The sequence below is a fragment of the Caretta caretta genome, chromosome 3, assembly GCF_965140235.1.
Source record: "Caretta caretta isolate rCarCar2 chromosome 3, rCarCar1.hap1, whole genome shotgun sequence".
NCBI lineage: Eukaryota > Metazoa > Chordata > Testudines > Cheloniidae > Caretta > Caretta caretta.
Window position 1 is genome coordinate 203555261 of NC_134208.1, and position 15497 is coordinate 203570757.

Below are 15497 nucleotides of genomic sequence, written 5' to 3' on the forward strand. Positions count from 1 at the left end.
CAAAATCTAACTCTGAATTTTGGGCCCAATCTGAGTTGTCAGTGTCTCTACGTCTAAATGTGGGTATTTGCGGTGAAAACATTCCTGGTATTGTCACAGCTGAGTGAATCAAACTTTTTGTGCTTCCTCCCTAGCAAAAGGAAACAATTTTAGTGGGCCATTCCCAATTTTCCTCCCCACATTTCCTAAAGCAAATTATAGTCTGGTGCACTGGCCACCCAGCCAATAAAGTCGTGTGGTTGCATGAAGTTTATACAAACTTGGAAAGAGATGGATAAGTTTGGATGAGTGTGAAACCCTGTGAAATTGAAACACAACAGCTTTGGTTACCTTTTATTTGTCCTTGTTTTACTTGCTTCGCCAGTTCTGCTTGGAAGCAGAAAGGCCAAAATACCATCAGAAAAATTGTTCTTGGGACTAAAAGGAAGAGGCAAACTGGAAACGAGAAATACCAGATATCACATGAGCTATTGTTGAGAGGTTTCCAGCCCAGTTTGGTGGGCCCTGGGATTTTAGTTAATTTAGCAAGGCATCCAGATTTGGGGGGTACTTATCTGAACTCTGATCTTTCTCACTGCTTAAAATGGACATCTTTGTTGAGAATGGACATTTCTAAAAAAAGAAAAGTAATAAACCCTCTTTGTCCAACGGTGCACACTAGATACACCCCTGCATATGTCAAAGTCCACATATGTTAACTTCATTAAAAACAAGAAAATCCATAGTACTGCACTGTAGGTTTATGATACATTAAGAGTCACATCAGGGCAGCCGTCTGCATGAGATCCAAGAAGGAATGCACTTTATGTTTCCAATTACAGATAATGCTCAATTAATGCACTGGATGGGAATGAAAGGGAGTCACTATTTATAAAACCCTTGCCTCTTTCTCTTCCTCAGATCCATAAATCACTTTAAAAAAAAAACTTGACAAACAATTCAAGGGTTGCTCAGAAGCTGGAGGAAATTAATAACCAAAGGGTGCATATGCACTGCAATAGACTTCTTGTTATCATGTCAACAAACAAGAATTCTCAGAATTGGAGTGGCATCCTGCTCGGGTGACCAGATGTTCCGATTTGATAGGGACAATCCCAATATTCAGGGCTTTATCTTATATAGGAGCCTATTACCTCCTACCCCCATCCTCATTTTTCACACTTGCTATCGGGTCCTCCATCATCCTGCCGTAGTGTCTTTTTGGTTATGGTAAATCATCTCATCTTTTAGAATAATATATAGAAACTTTGACCCCTTTTGCTTCCTTCATCACTGGGTTTATATAATTTGAAATGTATGGAAAGAAAAAGAGATTCATAGAGTTTACTCACCTCCTATATAACACAGACGTGCACTGTTATTCCAGTATTGAGCCCAATAACTTTTGTTTGACTAAAACATCTCTTCCAGAAAGGCATCTTGATCTGAAGAGAATCCATCACTTCCACTGGTAGTTTGTTTCAACGGTTAATCACCCTTAGTGTTAAACCTTAGTGTCTCCTTTCTAGTTTGAATTTGTTTGGCTTTAGCTTCCAGCCATTGGTTCTCGCAATGAGAAAGAGAGTGAAATTGAGAGACTCACCCATGACTAGATGTTAGAACCTTCCTGAACTATGGACTAGATCCTGTAAAAAAAAAATTATAGGATTTAAAAAAAAAAGTTAAAATAATAAAGAATTTTAAAAGGTTGACATCAAAATGAAACATTTCAAAATTATCAAAACAAAACATCACATTTGACTGGAAAATATTTTTGGTTCATGAAAATTATTAAGATTTCAACTTCTCACCCCAAGTTGGGGGAAATCTGTTGATATCATGATCATTTCTGTGGGATGGGAAAAACGTTTCCCACCCACCTCTAGTGACTACATGATCATGCAATACTCTTAATTTCAAACCAAGGTTACTAATCCATGGCTGAATCCAGAGAGGGGCAGCCTCAGCAGCTGCTGGCTTGTAGACGTTCTGCATCCATTCTGACACAGCAACTACGGAGGCTTCTCCCATTCCAGGAAGGTGGTTCCCCTCAATACTAAGCCAGGTCTCTTCTCAGGAGCATTGCTCCAGGGCCTGGTTCCGATGTCAGTTACAATGATAAGGAGTACTTGTGGCACCTTAGAGACTAACCAATTTATTTGAAATTGGTTAGTCTCTAAGGTGCCACAAGTACTCCTTTTATTTTTGCGAATACAGACTAACACGGCTGTTACTCTGAAACCTGTCAGTTACAATGATGTAAATCAGGAATAATTTAATTGAAGTAAAACAAGTACCAGTGCAAGGGAGATCAAAATCAGGCCCATAAACTGCGCCCTGCTCCTATGCTATGCCGGTGGCATGGGATTGATAGCTGAGGTCACAGTGAGCATGCCCCGTGCATCTGCTCCTGTCCTAACCCAGGAACAGATTCTTTCCTTGCTGGCTAATGTCATTCACCCAAGAAAGAAAGTGAAAAGAAATACACATGCTCAAAGCATTTCTCCTTGGCTGACAGCTCCAAAACGGAAGTCAGCCAGAGAGAGGAAGAGGCAACGCCGGGCCTCAAAGATCCATATCGCAGCGGAACTTGGGAGCTGGAAGGAGAAGAGAAGCACCTTCTCCAGCCATCGAGGTGAGGGCTCACGGCAAAATTAGGGAAGAGGTGAGACAAAGAGAGTTCTAGGCCCAGGCCCCTCTCACCGGTTGCATTGCAGCACAACAGGGGTCATTCCAGACCTAGGAGAAACTCTTGCATATTGTGCAGTCTTGGACCTTGATTAAACAAAGCATTTGCCTTGATTTCAGCCACTGGCATAACAGCACCGGTGCAAACCCCTTGTGCAGATGGGCAAAGCTGATCTAAATCACAGTTTGCACCAGTGCCTGCTGATCCCCAATTTCAAGAATAAGTAAACTGCACCGATGCAAATCATGGTCTTTATCTGTCTACACTAGGGGTTTGCATCACCACAGTTACCCATGGCTAAAAATCAGGGCAAATCCCCAGGGCAGACAAAGCCTCAGTGGGGAGTAGGGAGCGGACAAGATTTTAGACAGAGATTAATGACGCAGAGATCTGGACTGATCTGCAACTCCATGCCACTGTGCAAGCCCCTTGCTGTGCAATGCTTTTTAACCTTTCGCATCAGGCCAACCAAAGTGAGTTAACCCACTACCCAGCCAGCAAACGTGGGTGTTCACTATTTCCCTGCTGTAGAAGACGGGTCTATTTTCACCTGGACACAACATGTAACGTCATCCGCTAGTAATTTGGATTTTCTCTCTTCACTTTTTTTTTTTTTTTTAAATCTAGGTCACCAAAACAGTTCTTGTTCCATCGAAAATCCAGTCCTTTAGCAGCTCTTCATTCTGAATCAGACACATGTGAGGACAAGGTTTTTCCAATGCCAGAATTAGTTATGACAGACATGTGGTTGTCCTGTTAGGAGAAAACGGTCTGTTAAAAATACAGGGTCTGAGGAACATTGTTTCCCAGTAATCGGTTGCACAAGTTTAATAGCTAGAAATGGTTTCAATATTACATTTTCAATTTAAATAATAAAACCATATGTTAGTGGGCTAGCATCATAAAGAGATAATTCAGTTCAGGGACCTGTTACTTTGTTTTGGAATTAGATTAAGTCATAAATAAATACTACTTTTGTTCCCATCCAAACAGCCTCTTAAGACATTTTCCACCTGTTAAAGGACGTGTAGTATTGGGAGTCTTTCACAACAGTGGAAACTGGCTCGAACTTTCAACGCGTTTGTAAAAAATAAACCAATGTTGATTTATGAGTTGAACTATGACAGCGAACATGTAAGCAAATAAAAACAATGAACTGAGAAAAAAGCAAATATACTGTTGATTTGGCATTGCATGAATCATGCAGCCAAGCCCAAGAGAAAGAGAGATTCCTAGCTTCAGAGTGATGGATTGGGAAAGGGGATCTGATCCCTGGGTAATGAAATGTGAGGGGGTCTTGCCTTGTGCTATTGACCCAGAGGTAGCCTGGAGGAAAGTGATTACTTCTGACTGTGCAGTGTTAGTTAAAACAATCCCCTGGGCTCAAATATCAGCTATTAAAATAAATTCAGGAGACAGAGGAAGTGATGTTTATAAGTTGGAAGTTTGAGCCGCTTTTTAAACAACTGTGGATCTACATATTCTGAAATGGAAATGTGATACATTGGGAAGAGGGCAAAAGGAAATGACAGGAGGGTAAACCAAGGGTGAGCTAAAAGAACGAGGAGTACTTGTGGCACCTTAGAGACTAACAAATTTATTTGAGCATAAGCTTTCGTGGGCTAAAACCTTCTTCATCGGATGCATGCAGTGGAAAATACAGTAGGAAGATATATATATACACAGAAAACATGAAAAAATGGGTGTTGTCATACACACTATATAGTGTGTATATAAGGGTGAGCTGTTAGAGAGCAGGGAATCTGGAAGAAAAATTGTCCTTTTCCCCCCTTTTTCTTGAGACATTCTTGCAGGAGAAATTAAGGGTACAGAATTTCTGATTTAAGGCCAGATTCTGGTAACCTGATTTATGCCGAGTATCATCTTGCTCTACAAGTAGACCCATCTGTTTACATGGGATTACTCACCGAGTAAGAGACTGTACAAAATGAGTAAGGGAGTAAGAAGTTGCCCCTTGTAAATGATAAAAAGAATGTACTGTTTTATAAACATGCCGTTACAATAGTTCTGAATATATTGCAATCTACGGCTGGAGGGTCGCAACTGATTACTGGAGCTGGCTGAAAATTTTCCCCGTGGAACATTTTTCCATAAGAAAATGCCATTTTGTTGAAACTGAAATTTTTGTTTGGGAATGTGTCAATTTCAACAACATTGTGTTTAGAAACAACATTGAAATAAATAATTTCAAAAATTTGAGTTTATTTTCATTATAAAAAAATAAAGTCAATCAAAACGAAAATTTTTATTGGTCCGAAGTGATTTTTTTTTTCAAAAAATTTATTTCACAGGAAATTTCAAAATTCTTTGGCTTTGTTTCTATTTGGCATGAAAACAAATGTCAAAATCACAGAATTTCCTGTAAAACAAAAAGTTCTGGTTCCCACACAGCTCTATTGATTACCATTTGAGTGGCAGTCACTGGTAAAAGTTATTTAGCAATCCAAAGCTCTAATTTGGGAACCAGCATGGCTAGAAGAATACACTGGGATCAGGAAATCAGGGCACTGGTCTCAGCTGTGCCACTGACCTACTGCTTGACCTTGGACCAGTTACTTCAACCCCTTTTCCTCTCCCACTCTTCGCCCGTCTTGCCTGTTGAGCCGGTGAGCTCTTTGGGGCACTGATGATCTCTTATTATATTTAGAGTACTTAGCACTAATTGGGGTCACAAGGTGCTACTAAAATACAAACAGTAGTGTAAGCAAAAACCATTATTACTGCCTCAGTCCATTTGGAGTTAAAGTTGACGGAACCTTTTTACAAAATGTGAACTCAATTGTAATGCTAATCACTATAAACCAAGCCATGTTTGGTTTGCCTATAGCTTTTGTTCACGTATCAATATTTGTGATTTAGAAACCACTGAGTTATCAAATACTTTTGTGCTGGACAAAGAACCAGGACTGGTCCAGTCTGGTTGCCCTTGAAGACACCACAGACAACACTGGTCCATCTACTAGAGGGCCACAGGCCATTGGTTCTTTTGTGCAAGAATACAGCACTATGTAAGGGAGAAGATGGATTGCATGGGAATAGGGTGATGTTAAGCCTCCATAGTTTATGGATCAAACAAACATCCAAACTATGGACTAGATTTATGTAATTTGGTTAAGGGGAGGTTAAATTGTTGATCTTGACGCTCATTGTTACCGCAGTAGTGCCCAGCAACTTCAGTCAGGATTGGACCCTAGTGTGTTTTGACACATAGGGTGAAATTAGCAAAAGGGCTCATCTTTGGCCTGACTCTATTCCGGATGAAAGCATTTGTAAATCTTCTAGTAACTTCACTGGGCTCTGGATCAGCCACGATAAGAATTAGTGATGCTATGAGGTGGTGGTTGGAAACAGGTTGGTTTATCTGCTGCCACGTCATAATACCCAGCACTAATAACCAATCATGCCTTCAGCATGAAGTCCCACCCATCCCCTTTTGAGAGCCTGCCCCAATCCCCTAGGCTATAGGCAGATACAGGTAGAGTTGCTTGCAGTGGCCTATCTTGGTGTGGTTATAGTGTGTTCAAATATACAACCATTCTATTCATGGAATAAAAGAATTTAACATCATACTCTGGAATTTAAGCCCATAGTATTTCAAAAACTAAGTACATGAGCAAATTCAAGGACTTCTGATAACTCATGGAAACCCTTTGAAAGGGAATGTATTTCTGGCTAGGGAACATGACAAATTCTTAGCTATTTTCTTATTATCGTATAGTTATATTATTTCTTATTATAACTATGCTGTTTTCCCTATAATTATATAGATAGAAGGTACAATCTTAAATTGGACAAGATTATTTGTCTGAGCCCTGATTATGTACTGGGACTTTTTCAGGATGGCCGGGGCATTATCTTACTACTGTTCTTTGAGGCCAGGGATATACAGCAGCCTTTTCAAAACCAGCTGACTGGCTTCCCCACTCATCTGAAACCTCATTTGTCTATGATACAGATACACCGAAAAAATCTCCTTGTGTCCCCATGCACAGCCCTGTTATGTCCTTGTTAGGATTTAAGATGTCAACACCTTAATTTCAGGGAGAAATTCAGAGCTGTATTATATGTTAGTTTCCTCTACCCCTCTGTAGTTTAAAAGCACTTTCAAATGTGTAGGTGAGGGAAACAAAATGGGAGCCTTCTTGTATATAACTTTGACTTTCAAATGTTTCTCTGAAATTTGATTATAGGCTTTCAGAGACAAAAGACATGTCAGTCGCCCTGTCTGGAGTTGACAACAATGACCCTGACAATAGAATTGTCTATTTCCTCAATTTTAATTGATCACTGCTAGGTTCTGTATAGTTGCTCAGGAGCACATCTTCAAATACTGCTCACAGAGATCCAAAAAGTATAGGACGTTTTAGCGGTTGAAAAGCGTATAGACTTAAAACACAAGAATACTGATTGATCTCTGCATCATGCTGACAAGGTTGGCCTGACCATTCTATTATGTTGTTTTTTCACGTATCGGTAACATCATCGTATTATCGTGGTGTTATCTGTGTGTCCTCCCAGGCTCTCATTACTAGAGCTGGGCGAATGCCGGAAAATGTGGTTGTGAAGGTTTGTCCTTACAAAGTAATGTACCTGTGCGTCAATGGTATTCTTGGCCTCTTCTTTTCATTTTTGGAGTCAAAGAGTTTAAGGCCAGAAGGGACAACCAGATTACCTACTCTGACCTCTTGGATATCACAGGCCATCCACACCACACAGCACTGGTACACTAAACCCAACAAGCAAGGGCCTTGCAAAACTTTGAGCAACATTTTTAAATTAAAAAAAAAATTTCAGTGAAAAACTCAAAATTCAGAACATTTTAACCAAGCCTAGCAACAATAACATGGGTAACAAATAGTCAATAGTCATTGCTTACTAGTTACTATTTTTACGAGGGGGAGGCAGCATGATCTAGTGGCTAGAGCACTGGACTGAGACTCATGAGACCTGAGTTCTATTCCCATTTCTGCTGCTGGGTGACTTTGGGCAAGTCATGTTAATAGCTCCTTGCCTCAGTTTCCCTATCTGTAAAATGGGGATAACAACACTGAGCTCCTTTGTAAAGCACTTTGCGGATCTATTGAGGAACATATAAACTATGAGAGCTGGGTATTATCAGTGTTAGCTTGTAAACTAAACTATGTTTGCATAAACAGCTCACTAACAATTTTGAACAACAAATTATTAAACATGCAAGTAATTAGCAAACAAAGGCTACATTCATTGAATTAATCGGAGACTGCAGATAGGTTGCCTAATTCTCCTCACAGCACTATTTGTGCTCCAATACTCCGTTCACTGCATTTAAAGATATAATTTTGAAATCTAATTTGATAAGCACATGTTTGTTTGCAAAATATTCATTAGGGTTCCTTTCAGTCTATAGCTTCCATCCCTGTAGCATCTGACACCCTCGTAAACTTTCTCTCTCTTTCCCGCCTCCTCAGTGCTCCTGTGAGGCAAGTAATTGATTAAGGATTAATACCCCTATTTTATAGATGGGGAACTGAGCCACCAAGGAGATTAAGTGATTTGCCCAAGTTTACACAGGAAACGTATGGCAGAGCCAAGTTTGAGTTCTGTGTCTTAAGCACGAGCTCATCCTTATGCTTCCAAGCTGCCAGTGGCCCTGGAATCCATCTTGAACCACTTATTAGAATTATCTCCCTGAAAACGAATTGAAAGTCTAAGTGATCAGGAACTTTACCTAAACTTCAGAGGCAGGTTAATATGAGAGCGCTCTTTGTCCTGGTTCATTGGACAGCCTCTTCTGGCACTACCCAGAGCGTTACAAACACTCACCACTTCTTTGTGGGATTACTTCATTAGACTGTTCCTACAAATCAATCGTTCTAGCTATCAGTTTCCAAAATCTTGTCCATAGTGGCTCTCATGAAAAACAGAGATGAACAAAACTTGTGCAAAGCATAAAAAACAAAAAAACAACAACAACAAGGAAAAGTCTAGCAGTGAACGAACCTGGTTAGATTTGGAGGTTTGCTTCAGATAAGCATCTGAAAGCCGCTTGTCTGAAAGGTATCCAAAACTCTGTTTTAGCTCCCCAGTGGCTTTTAGAAGGTGGCATTTGCAGTTCCCACATGACAGTCCACAGCCGAAATTGACAAGCAGCCAGCAAGATGATGATCATTTGTAAATGAGTCGGTTTACCTATGAGCACATCATGTGCCATAGTAAAACAAGAGAGATAATTAAACAAGGTGATAGACCAAAAGAGAGCAGGAGTCATTCTACTGCCATAATTCTTAAAAGGTTTAAAAGAAAATCCGACACATTGGCATAGACTTTGAGCAAGTACATCCTGGAGGAAAAGCTGCAAGTACATCATGACAGCAGTGCACCTTTATCCTCTTCTGTTCTTTGAGAGCATGGGGGGACTGGAAATGTTCTGCTCATTCGCTGTGCAAAGTAAGCGGAGACTAAGCCACATGGTGAAGTATTTTTCCCTCACTGGTACAATGTTAGGGTCTCCTTCGATGGAAGTTTTGCCTGAGTAGGGTCCCAACTCAGCCACAGATTTAAGCACATGCCGAACTTTAAGTACATGCTTAAGTCCATCAAAGCACAGAAGCAAGCACGTACCAATAAGAATGGCCATAAGTCTATTTCTATATAGCAAAGCACTTAAGCAGGTGTTTAACTTTAAACATGTTGGAATTAAGCACAAGCTTAAAGCTTTGCGCTTTGCTGAATCGGGGTGAACTCCAACATATGCCTAAAGTTAAATATGTGCTTCGATGCTCTGCTGAATCAGGGCTGAAGTGAGTAAGACATGTGCAATTAGGCACAGAAATATACCAACCAGTAGAAAGCCAAGAAGGGGGACTTCCTTACCTGTTGTGATTTGGGTCTGGAAGAGCGTTGGAAATCTTTACAGCTTCACGTGGGGAAAAAAACAATTTGTGCCACTGACAATATGAAGTCAGCAATGTACATTATAATATTGGCCTTTTTTAATAACAAGATCTTAAACCAACACTTGCTGTGATGGCTTTTTAAAGCCAGGCACTCATTATAGATGGTGGGCGGGGAAATGGTAAAGGTTTTTCAAAAATGCTTATGAAATTTTTGCATGGAAATGTCTAAAATTTCAACAAATGTCACCCAGCGCTACTGGATCCATAGTTGGGACCAGACTGTGAACCCTTTACTCACACTCGTGAGGAGGGGCAGTCCCACTCCCCCAGGTAGTCCCACTGACATCCTCACCAACATAAGGGCACCTCAATAAAAGTGGCCTGATTTTCAGAGGCACTAAAGGTTATTTTCAGTGTAAACTCTGGGGACTTGGCTCCAATGCAAATCAGGCCTCTTTTATTAAAAGGCGAGAGTCTCAAAACTGTTGGCCTAACTCTGCTTCCGTTGACGTTAATGGGAGGTTCACTGTAAATAGCTAACGAGATGCAGAGCACTGCTGTAACAGTTACTGCTGATTCAATGGGAACAGAGATAGGCCAGGCCTGAGTCCTTTTGAAAATCCCAGTGTAGGTACCTAAATATAGACTAACTTTAGTCACCCAAATTTGAACAAAGATTTTCAATGGAACTGGCATTTCATTGGGCCTTGGCTGCTTAGCCACCTCAAGCTATATTTGCAAACCCCAGCCTTTGGGTTTAATAATTCCTGAATTTAAGCCCTTCTCGCAATACTATCTGCAAGCACAATGTGCTGTCCATCACTATAAAGTGTGTCCTTTGTTAGAGGCTGGCTCGAGTAAAGAGAGAGAAGTGACAAGGTGTCCCAATATTCTCTGTCCATTATATTTTAGCTACATGTTAAGGAGCAAACTGCATTAAGCAGATGTATGGGCCTTAAAAGGAATACAGCTGGCCCAGCTGTATGGCACGGTGATGTTCTGCAAGGCAGCAGTGTTCTTCTGCCAAAGAAAGGTCTGCTTTGAAAGACTGTTGTAGTACCTGTGGGATGAGTGGGCGACACTCAAGAGAGTAAGAAGGAAGATGAAATAAAAGTATAAGGAGAATACTAAATGATAAAACAGAACCAGAGCAGTAATCCCTAATTCGGACTATGTAAATAACACTCTAGAGGCCACACCCTCTTTCTAAGATTAGGCTTCCTTGGTGTACGTATATTACATACATAAAAACCACTACACACCGTTTGCTAACCCATCGGCCTAGGACCACAGCACAATTCTAAGGTTTACACACGCCGGTGATAAATGTGCTGTTATTCTGGCTGCAGCGTGTTATTTCTGGGGTATCAAGTGAGCTCTTATTATAAAAACAGAAAATTGGAGTTACATCTGGTGACTGACGCATGTGACGGTATCACTGTGAGGAATTCCCGTTTCCTGAAGCTTTTCAATTAACTTGGTGCACTTGCCTTCAGGTGCGACACACTTCGTTTTTCAGTGGTGCCCCCGCTTCCAAGCTGTAAATCAATGAGTAGGTTATTGTGCTTTTGCAGGAGCACTTTTACCAGTAAAATGAAACAGCAAATTATAAACCCCATGGAGATTTATACAGCACGAGTTGATGAAACGGTTACTTTCCCCTTCCTATGCTCTTTCAGAGAGGCAGGTTAAAAATAGCTGGAAATTTACAAGAATCTCAAACCAAATCTGAAAAGTACAACCTCAGCAACTTGCTGGGCTTGGCCTAGCAAGCGCAAGATTTACTGTTTGCAATTTCTTCGACTTGTTCAGTCATTTTTATTATTTTTTTTTCAAATGCCCCTCTCCCCAAGTTGATGACAGACCTGGCAAAAACATCTGTGCAAATAAAGCAAGGAAAAGACTAGGGAAACCTTGGCAAAAAGCCCTGTGTGTCTGTTATGGAAAAGAGATACGATGAAAGCATCTCTTACTGCTCCACCTCAAAGTCTCCCAAGTTCTAATTTGTCACCTAGGATATTAGGACTTGATCATTATTGTTATTAATTTGCACTGCTGTCAGGCCTAGAGGCCCCGATCCAGGATCAGAACCTCCAGCATGCTAGGCATTGTGGGTAAAATTTTCAAAATCATTTAAGTCTAATTTTCAAAAATGGCTTCAGAACCTAAGTTTCATTGAAAAAGCAGCAGGATTTTGAGGATCTGGGCCTAAGTCCTGAGGTAATTTTTGAAAATGAGACAGGCTCCTTAATCACTTAGGTGATTTTGAACATTTTAACCCATGTAAAAAGATGGTGCCTACCCCACCAAGAGCTTCTATTCTAAGGCCCTGATCCTACAGAGGCTTACTCACAGTGTAGGCCGTATGCACTGAGTAATCCCATTGATTTCAATGGGACCGTCATACAGTTCCTAGTTAAACAAGTGCGTACGTCTTTGAGGGACTGGGGTCTAATCCCATGACAAGAATAAGCAGGTGAATACAACAAAGAGACAGGAGGTGCACAAGGTAACAGTGAGGGGATTGTGACAAAGAGCAGTCGCGGGGCAGGGTGGGGGATGGGAAGCAAGTGTTCCGTATAATTTCTATGCACACCCGTTGATTTTATCCCTGCCTGAGACATCTGATAAGTGCACTGCTGACAACGTCGGGATCTGCCTGCCAGTATTTTCCATTCTGAGACGTTGTCAGCTTGGCAGTGGCTAGTGGCATGGGGCTCTGAGACTCTCGATTTACCCCTCAGTCCCTGAAGCACCGGTTTGCATCTCCTTTTGCCCCAGTGGCATTTGTGACTGAATCCAGTCGTCTCTTCTTTACATGACTGAGATGTCCTCATTTCCTGTTTGGCCTCTCTCTCTGCTCATACTGCCGGAGTCCTGAGTACAAACACAAGCTGGCTCTCCTTCTGAATCATTCCTGACTCATGGCCTCAGCAAGGAAACACCAGATGCCCACCCGCCTTGGGACTGGCTTCTTTATTGCCCTTCCAGAAGCCCTCGAGGTCTGGCAATAAAATGACAGAAACCCCCAATAATTGCATCATCCCCCGCTCCCTGCTGAGACCTCTGCAATAATATATGACACACCATTCACAAAGCTGAACTCCCTGTTCACATCAACATCTCTGTATTTTACAACGATCAGCAAACCTGTTTCCTCCTCTCCCTCTTCGCATGGGACACAGTCACGTAAGCAATGAACAGCTCATTACAAATCCACTTACCCAACCTTGCATCCTTCCCTGCTCTGCATTTCTGTGCTCAAGAGCCCTGTATTTTGCTACCATTATTAGAAAACTCCTCTTCCTCTTAAAAGGTGTTGGGCCTGATCCTGTTGGGATCTGAATACAATTGACTGTGGAAAACAAAACAAAAACAAACCGATGAAGTGAGCTGTAGCTCACGAAAGCTTATGCTCAAATAAATTTGTTCGTCTCTGAGGTGCCACAAGTCCTCCTTTTCTTTTTGTGGCTACAGACTAACACGGCTGCTACTCTGAAAATTTTCCCTGTGAACATTGTTGACCAAAGCTGTTTATCTAATTTTTTCCACAATATTTTCCAGATTTTTGTCAAAAAACAAAAAATGGGGTTTTGTTTTTGTTTTGCTTTTTTTTTTGACAACTAAAAAGGTTTTGGCAACCCCCCCACCCCCCCAACACACACACATTTTAGCTGAAAATTGAAAAATGTTTGGTTGTCGGAAGAAAAATGATTGATTTCCGTGGTTTCCGATGGAAACAAAAATTGTTGTTCAAGAAAACAGATTGTGTCCACAAAATGTTTCATTTAATCGAAAACACAATTTTCTCTGGGAAAAAATTTCAACAGAACATTTTCCACTAGCCCTCTCATTTCCGTTCTCCTGCCTGGTGATACCCTCATCCCTCTGCAGTTATTTAAATTCTGCCCATCCGTTCAACATTGTTCATAGCCGGTGTCTGTATTTGCCTGAAAATCTTCACAATAAAAATAAAGGCAAAGGCCCAGATTTTTAGAGGTATTTAGGCACTGCTGAGTTGATCATTGCCATGGAGCTTAAACCTGGTATTCAAAAGTGATTTAGGCACTCAGGAATCTAAATCCCCTTGACTGTCTATGGGATTTTGGCACAATGTTCACAGGGAAAGTTTTCAGAACAATGTTCCCTCTGAACTTGACAGACGGTTTTCCATTCACTTTAATAGAAACAGAAATAAGCCAACATGGAGCATTTTTGAAAACCCTCCCGTGACAGTGCTGTAGATCCCGCACACATTTTTTCTTTCGCCACATGGGATTTGTTTTTGCCCCGTTACATGTGCTGTGATGCCAAAACATAATGGAACAAACAAGGTGGTGGCGGGGGAGGGGAGGGAAGTTCAACATTAACTATGACCCGGCTTGGCTTTGTAGGACACAGTCAAAGGCAGTGTCGTCTAGTGACTTAGGCCGTGGAGTGGGACTTGAGACCTGGATTCTATCCTTGGCTCTGCTAATCAGCCACTGAGTGACCTCAGGCAAGTTACCGTGCCTCAGTTTCCCCATCTGTAAAATGGGAATAATGATACGGACCTCCTTTGAGATCTGCTGATGAAAAGCACTAGATCAGAGCTAGGTGTCCCTATTACCATAAATGGAGCATCAGTCTCACTCCTATAGCAATTTGATCACACAATCTTCCCACTGAAGTCCAGACAATTCAGAATCGGACCGGATTTTGTCTTGCCCTCGGGTGGGCTCTAAAGGATTTCAGAAGGGTGCAGGAAGCTTCCCTTCTTCCACCCGCGAAGCTCGTGCAAGTACAGGTGGCAGTCACTGCACTCCCATGGAGCTCACCTCACTCCACAGGAGGCAAGGGGAGAAGGCGGGGCCATGACTTTGGGCACTTTCTGCAGAGGCTTTGGTGTCCGCTGGGATTAACGCTGGCACCTGCTCCAAAGGATGGTAACCCCCGCCCACGAGAGCATTGCAGTTATACATTGTCCCCACATAGATACTGCCAAAGTGGTACAATCTATCTAACCTTTAAGGCTTAACTCTATCCTCATTACACCTGGATAGAGAGGTCAGTGGGACTGTTCACATGAGGGTGCCCATCCATTTCCCTGTGTTCATCAGGATATTAAGGACTAAGGGAGCTAAAGCAGTGAAGCAATGATTCCAACCAGGGCTGCTTGAAAACTTTCTGTCCAAAATTTTTGACAATGGAAAACTGGGCTTTCGACAAAACGAAGAGTTTTAGCAAAAGCATCTACTTGACTTGGAAATTGTCAATTCTTCATCCGAAGATCTCCAAATCAAACAGTTTTGACCCAAAAAACTCAGCCAAACATTGTCCAGCTGTGGCAGTTTTTTACTGAAAAAAAAATCGTTTTTCAGTTGCTAGAAAACCATTTTTAAAGAAGTTATCAGGGTTCTTGGTTTGTGAATGAAAAGTCAAAATTTTCTGGAGAAAAACCCAACCTTCTCCTGCAGTGACACATTCACCATTGGCTCATGCTGGCAAAATCCCAGACACAGTGCAGAAAGTCTGCTGTGGGGTGGAGGAAAGTGGTTGTGACCTCCTCTTTTCAGGCCATCAGCAAATGCATTAATTCACTGCACCCTATAAGAAGCTTCCACCAGTGGTGCATCTAAGGAGTCTTCAGTAGAAGCTCAAGCTACCCCAGACAGCAGAAGCACAAAGTAGGGACTAGTAGAAACTCCTGGAGCCCTGTGCCATGGATGAAGCCAACTGGAAAGAACTGAGTCTGGCTCCCTAGTGCAGGGAAGGAAAGTTTGCATTTCCTTGCACCATCTGGGGTGAATCAGGCCCACAGATGATTGCTGCTGTTGCTCCAAACCTCACAAATGCTTGTGCGTCCCTAGCTCGTAAATGTTCACAAATGGTTTGAGTTTCTACACTCATTAGGGCTTAGAGGGGTCATTTGTCAGGACCAAAGAAGTCCTCCC